Source organism: Otolemur garnettii, unplaced genomic scaffold (genome assembly GCF_000181295.1).
Source record: "Otolemur garnettii isolate 467f Iridium unplaced genomic scaffold, OtoGar3 scaffold00349, whole genome shotgun sequence".
Taxonomy (NCBI): domain Eukaryota; kingdom Metazoa; phylum Chordata; class Mammalia; order Primates; family Galagidae; genus Otolemur; species Otolemur garnettii.
Window position 1 is genome coordinate 162,002 of NW_003852744.1, and position 7,430 is coordinate 169,431.

The 7,430-nt window shown below is 50.5% G+C and overlaps 1 long non-coding RNA gene across 1 annotated transcript; it reads left to right on the forward strand.

The window, feature by feature from the left end:
• The first annotated feature begins 1,824 nt into the window (after positions 1–1,824).
• Positions 1,825–6,072, forward strand: LOC111722756. The gene is made up of 3 exons (XR_002771438.1): positions 1,825–2,060; positions 4,436–4,548; positions 5,258–6,072. It is a non-coding gene; the product is annotated as an uncharacterized LOC111722756 (long non-coding RNA).
• Positions 6,073–7,430: the final 1,358 nt, after the last annotated feature.

The following is a 7,430-nucleotide window of genomic DNA, read 5'->3' on the forward strand; positions in this document are numbered from 1 at the left end:
AGTGAGGAGATGCAGTCTGCAAGCCGGAGTCTGAGAAACGAGGCTGAGGCCGTACAGCTGACGGCCTTTGCTCAGCTCACGTCCTGTCACACACCTCCCGCAATCATCTAGTTAAGGTTTCACGATGACTGTGAGGATGTTTCTCTCAGGAGACTCTGAGGAGGTCGGCACATAGACACAGTAGGTGCTATGATATTGGTACAGGAAAGGTTACTTTGATAATATGGTATTTTCTCTGACAATTCTCTTAAGCTACTTTGTTCAAATGAAAAGCACATTTCTGTTGTTTAAACGTTTGGCATTGCCAGACTGGAGACTGCTTTGGTGTCACTCCCTATCTGATAGCTTTCTAGGCTGGTTTCCTTGTATTTCATTATAAAAGTTATTAGAACTAGAGGCAGAACAGATGTGCATATTGGCTGGACAGTGACAGGTGGCCGGACCCTCTTTTCTTTCTCCAGTAACAAAGGGATTTGGAAGGCTGTGGGCAGGAGGTGCTTCATCTGGGTCGAAGAGGGAGTGGGACCCTAACAGGAATGTGAGTGCAGCTTAGGAGAGCCCAGGAGAGGGAGTCTGGAGTTACTGCCCAATCTCTCCTCTTCCTTCAGGCACCACCCCTGCAATGATGAAGGCCCCGGGTTAGGTTCATACCTGGAGCTGATGCTTGTGATTTTGACATGACTTTGACAAAGTGATTTACCCTCTATGAGCCCCCTGTCCTCATCCGAAAAGCTGGGAAATGCATATGGTTGCAGGTATGTGTAGAGTTGACAAGATGACTGAGATTCCTGCACGCAGCAGGCTCCAAACACACTGGCCAGGGACCCAATGTGCTGGCCCCACAGGCACCCTGGGAATTTCCAGGCATAGGTCTAGTCCACTGTCCTTACTGCACAGCTGCAGGAAGGGGCAGGGCTGTGTCTGAGCAGGCTAAGAAGGAGGGCCTGGCCCCTGGCCTTGGGCACAGCTCTTTCTCTGCCTGGCTCTCACTGCCCAGCTTGACATTCCATCAGCTGCTAGGTCCTGCGCCACCTCCCCAAACCTCCCCCCAGCACCAGGTGTCAGACAGAGACCCTAAGGTGGGCCTCAGCCTGGGAACATATCCCCAAAGTGTGCAGAGAAATGATGGGCAGGTGGGAGCAGCGTCCTCTCTGGCAACTGCAGCACCACCACGGCAGGCTCCTCCGTCAGGCCGACCAGTACGGTACCATCTGCTGCGTCTACAGACTCTTTAATTAACTCCTCCTAAAAGAGCCCAGCTGTGTCTCTTTCTTTCTACTCAGCAAACAATTCCAGGGACTCTGTGCAATTAGCTTCCATTACAGATAAGAATTGCCAATTAAAACCCAATCAACAACAATGCAAAGGGAGGCAGGGGGCCAACTTGGTCAGCCCTGTGTGGCTGCCTGTGACCTCAGTGTGGACACCTGGCCGGCAGGTGTGAGAGGGTTGGGAGAGACGGCAAAGGGCTCTGGCTACACAGAGAAGCTGGTGGCTCTGGTGGAGCCTGGGGACTCAGCAAGCCTTTTCTGTGAGGACTCCAGGCAAGGGAGCTTTCCGGCTCCAGCTCCTGGTGCAGACCTGGCAAAGAGCGCTGGCCTTCCAGAGGCCCAGGGGGATGATGATACCAGCAGCTGGGGCTGTGGCAGCAGCTGACTGCATTTTAGCTTCCCTTTAATCTCTTCTTCATCTTTTACACTAATGAAATCTGGCTTTCTCTCTGTGCACAGGAACAAAGCTGGCAGATATTCTTGGGGAAATAATAAGTCCTCATTACGGTAACGTCTCTTTTATCTACATCCTCTCACTCTGTGTGAGTGGGACGCACCAGGGCCAACCCCTCCTGTCCTTCCACAGACAGGGCTCTGAGCACAGCAGATGCCCCCAGAGGCGCTGAGCAGGACCCCGACTCCAGCACGTCAGAAGGTTATACTAATAACGTGTTTGCCTTCTTCCATCGAGTCAACAATTCTCTGAAGCATGTGTTATAATTAAGACCACTGATGGATGATTAAACAGAGGCTGGAAAGGCGAAGACATCACCTGACATCACTCATCTAGTAAGAGGCGGAGTCGGGATTCAAACCCAGAGCTGTCTGATTCCAAAGCCACTGCACTGTGGTCCTCGTCCTTTGCTGCCATGGGGACCTGGTTAAAAATTGTCCTGCCCCACCCTGGTAGCTCCTCATTAGGTGCCACCACTGTGTCCAGGTTTGCTGCCTCCCTAGTTCTAGAAAAAGGCTCCCATCCCCCTGAACCTGGTGGGGAGGGGTGTAGGGATTCCAAACCCTCCACTTCCGCTGGGTTAAATACTGATGGCACAGGTAGAAAGTGTTATCCCACGTTTCGAAGGAAAGACTTTGCTTTACAAACAAAACAAAATACCTACTGCAATTTTTTTTGAGACAGAGTATCACTTTGTCACCCCCCCGTAGAGTGCTGTGGCATCATAGCTCACAGCAACCTCAAACTCTTGGATTCAAGCGGTTCTCTTGCCTCAGCCTCTCAAGTGGCTGGGACTATAGGCACCTGCCACAACACCCGGCTGTTTTTAGAAACAAGGTCTTGCTTTGGCTCAGGCTAGTCTTGAACCTGTGAGCTCAGGCCATCCACCCTCCGGGGCCTCCCAGAGTGCTAGGATTACAGGCATAAGCCACCGCACCCAACCGCATGACTACTGTAATTTTTATCTGCCTTGGAATTGGCAGGTATTACTTATCCTGAAAGACACAAATGGTCTAGAATCCTTTCAGAGTCCCTTGCCTTGCACATTTTTTAAATTAAGTAATTCATCAAACAATTATTGAGCATCTACTGTATGCCAGCCACCTGCCCAGGCCAAGGTCTGGAGATATGTGGATGAAAGAGATTCAGATTCTTTCCCTGAGGAGGTTATCTTCCAGAAAGACACAGACATCTTAAAGGAGTGGTAAAACTGATGCCACAGCCATCATTGGGTGCCTACTTTATACAAGGCATTGTGCGGAGAGACACTAGCAAAGCACGTAGTACTTTCTTCTCTCTGGCCCTTAAGCAACAATGACGTTAGAAGTTCAAATGCTATTGTAGGAATACCATGGAGCTTTGTATGCTGACCTTGTATGCTACAAGTTTGCAGAACTGACTTAATCAGTTCCGGGAGTGTTTCACACATACTGTGAGGTTTGGGCAGTTGCCTCCCCCGTAAATGGACACTGTTTTCCTTCACATTGTGAGTGACCTTTTCCCCCGTGCCCTGCAGCCCTGGGTAGGACTTCTGGTATAAGAGAAGGAAGAGAAGTAACCACAGACAACATGCCTTGTTCCCGACTTTATGGGGAGAAAATCAGTCTCTTACAATTAGATCTGATGTTAGCTAAACATTTGTATTTTGTTATTATAAATAGATTTTTATTTTTTAGAGTTGTTTTGGCTTTATAGAAAAATTGAGTGGAAAGTAAACAGAGTTTTGTGCTCTCTTTGTACAAAGCTTCCTTTATTATTATTATTATTATTATTTTGAGACAGAGCCTCAAGCTGTCACCCTGGGTAGAGTGCCATGGCATCACAGCTCTCAGCAACCTCCAACTCCTGGGCTCAAGCGATTCTCCTGCCTCGGGAGACCCTGGGAGTCCCTGCCTGCTGGGACTACAGGCACCTTCATGACACCCGGTTATTTATTTATTTATTTATTTATTTTTGGTTGCAGCTGTCATTGTTTGGCAGTCCCGGCCTGGATTCAAACCTGCCAGCTCAGGTGTATGTCGCTGCCTTAGCTGCTTAGGTCCTGAGCCAGCTTCCTTTATTATGAATATCTGGAGTTAGTGTGGTACATTTACTACAATTGATGATGAACCAATATCATCATAGTACTTATTATTTAAATCCAGATCTTACATAAGTACTACACATAATCGAGATTACGGCAGGGGTCCTCAAACTTTTTAAACAGGGGGCCAGTTCACTGTCCCTCAGACCATTGGAGGGCTGGACTGCGGCCCCGGGACGAGTCAGCTGCTAAGCATGACAGGCAGCGGTGGCAAAAACACCCAGTGGGCTGGATAAATGTCCTCGGTGAGCCGCATGTGGCCCGAGGGCCATAGTTTGAGGACACCTGACTTAAAGTACAGGAGAGGAGGTGTGTTACGTGTAGTACTATGCCATTTTATGTAAGGGACTTGAGGATCTGTCGGTTTTGGTATATGCAGGAGGTCCTGGGAACGATCCCCTGCCCGCTCTGAAGGGCTGGCTCATATGGTAGCCGTATTTTCAGCTTTCTGAGGAATGTCATGCTGTTTTCCATAATGGCTGTACTAATTTACATTCCCACCAACAGGGCACAAGGGCTCCCTTTCCTCCGCATCACACTGATCTTTCTTCCTTTTGATAATAGCCATTCTAACAGGTGTGAGGCACGTCTCATTGTGACTTTCATTTGCATTTCCTTGTCCATCAGTGATGTTGAGCGTTGACAAAGGCCCTCCGAGGCTTGAAAAGAGAAGGAATTACCACAGGGCTTCCTGGAGTTTTATGAAATGTCTCCAGCCACATTCTCTAAAATGTAAGAAGGTGAGCACATCTCTCTCTCCCTTTCAGCCTCTCTCTGTGATAACTCAATTGATTCTGGCTGCTGCCCTGAGTTACAGAAGCCCTTTATGGTTCCCACTTCCCTAAAGTTTATTCGTGGAAGAATCAACTTCAGTCTGGGCAGAATAGCCCTCTTCCTCACTGGGTGGAGGGAAACCCCTGTAGTTGGGCTAGAATTCTGGGGCCAGCCAGGCTGGGACTCCTGGAAACAGGGGGAGCAGTGACAGGACCCTCCCAGCCTCACCAGCCAGGCCTGTGTGTCCTGTTGCAATCCTGCCCACCTGTCCGCAGCCGAGCATGGGCTTCCAGCACCTTCCTCTCCTGGGTGAGCTCTCCTCATCTCTGCCGGAAACAGCCTCCCATAAAACTTGGGGGAACCTGGTAATATGGAGTTCAGTACACCCAGAATATGGAGAACAGGTTAAGTTGCTTTTCCGTGATCCTTGTAGGGGAGGGTGTTTTAATTGGCTGCCTCTCCAGCCCTTTGTTAGAGATAGTTTTCCAGTCTGTCTCTGCAAAGATGGGGGACCATCAGCTACAGAGTGCACATTCTTGCACAGGCCCATCAGTAGGGATGTTTTGGGATTATTTCATAGATTTGACTCTGGTCCTACAGACTCTACCAGCAACCCCTGCCCTTGCTGGAGGTCAGAGAGCATGCAGGTGCTAACAGCATCTCCCCTATGCCCAGGCTCTGAGTGCTGACCCCAGAGAACCCACCCCAGCTGGGAAGGAGCAGGCAGGCCCATCCGGCAGGACTCCTAGGCCTCCCTGGGATGAGTGTGCTGAGAGGAAGCTCCAGCAGGTCTGAGAGGAAGTACTGGTCACCCTTCCTGACTGGGCACCAGCAGTGGGGAGCAGGGAGCAACAGCAGCCCCCACCGTAAAGAGCTGTCACTGCTTCTGGGAGAGCAAGTAGGTTAGAGGGGGAAGAAGCCGAGCAGGTATGCAGACAGCCTCTCAATGACACAAGAACTTCCTTGAAAAGTGGCAAAGCAGTCTCTTCTGGGTAATTTCGCCAGAACATCCGGTCTCTCCGGCAAGAAAGAAGAGGCACAAGCTGTCTGCCTGTGCTATAAACAGAACCATGTGGATCTGAGTCCTTTATTAACCCACCTTGCTCTGATGCTGCAGGGAGGAGACCTAGGAGGACACCCAAAGGTGGGGGTAGGGGAGCGATCCCCTTGTGTTTCTCCTCTGGATCCAGGGGCTGCGGAGGGTGAGGATGAAGGCTGAGGGGTGAATGGATGGGTGAATAGACAGATGGGCAGTGTTGCGGGGCCTAACCCAGCCACACAGGAACCCTTTTCCCTTCTCTTCTTCCTCGCTTCCTAAGACAAAGACACCAAGATGGTCAGCCTCACCCCCAGAAGTTTGCATCAGAGGACCCTAACTTTCCAGGCAAGCTGTGGAATTTTTCCACCTGCCATGGCCCCAGATAAAAGTGGCCTCTAACTGCTCCTGAGTGCGGACTCCATCTTTGCACTGCCCGGGGAGGGGGGGGGGATCAACCTCCCTTTTAAATAAACGTGGCCTGAACATCTCCACTGTGTTCTTATCTCTGGGCACCACTGCTTATACCTTTCAGGTAGTTGGGTGGAAGGATGGGGGGGTGGATGGATGGGGGGTGAGTGGATGGCTGGACAGATACATGGATGAATGGGTGGGAAGGCGAATGGATGGGTGGATGGAGAGATGGGCTGTGTGTGAGGAACTTCTCTGCCATATTAATCTTGTAGGAGAACAGGCAGGTAGAGCCTACAGGTACTTTGGTCTCCCGGAGAAGACTGTCATTAATGAAACAAAGTCAGCGGGCATTACTGCCCATCTGCCATGTGGCCAGTGTGAGCTGTGCTCAGTGGGAAAGGGCAAAAATCCCGGGTGGACGCCAACTGGCCTCAAAGTCTGGTGAAACACACAACCATGCCCTGTGCCTGGGGCTGATGGCAGAGGCAGGAAGTGTGGGCCAAGGGACAGTTAATTCAGACCTAATGATCTGGAACAGGAGGAGCACTTTGCAAGGCCTGAGGGATAAGTTGGGGGGGTTCTAGAGAGGAGGCCTGGAGAGGACATGCAAGGGGTCTGGTGTGCCTAAGGGCAAAGGAGTCAGAGTTTCTTCCTAGATGGGAACAGGTGCGCTGGGGCAGCCCTCAGGGGAGAGTTCAGGTAGGAGTTACAGCCAAGGGCAGCTGTAGCTTCTAGAGTTAGGCAGTCCTGTATGAGACACACAGAGTTTTTATTTTCATTGCCTTTTCTTCAAATTCTTTCTCATGATTATGCTAACCTGGGGTAGGGGAAGCCCTGGGCATTCTCAGGCTGCCAGTAGAGAGGCAGGGACTGGTTCTTTCCAGGCTCTGGGAGCAGCAGAAGCACATCCTAGTGGCCCAGGCTTGTCACCTTTTTCTCCATGAGCAGACTCCATGATATTTACAGAGTAGAACAGAGCCCCCCACCTCTGCATAAGGATGAAACCAGAGGCGCTATCTTCTGATTTCCCTCAACCTGTAAATGATGAGGCGAGGCAGGTGCCCCCAGTCAATGAGGAGAGGGGCCTGGGGCCTCACTAGCTTGTGTTTCTGGAGCTCACCAGCTGCTGTGAACTGCAGGCACTCAGAGCCAGCAGGAGGGGGAGAACACAGCTGCCGCCACCCAGAGTACCAGGAAAGCATTATTTTTTCAACATGTCCAGTTGGTTCTACAGCTTTCTTTAAAAAAGAAAAAAAAAAAAAAAGGAAAAAGAAAAGCCCAGCAGAGGTAGTTTGCATAGGGAGAGCCGAAACTATATTGATCATCTGGCACCACACTTCTTGCTAATAGCTATTCCGTGACCTCACTGTCTAGAGCCCTGATGCTACCGTTCAGCCA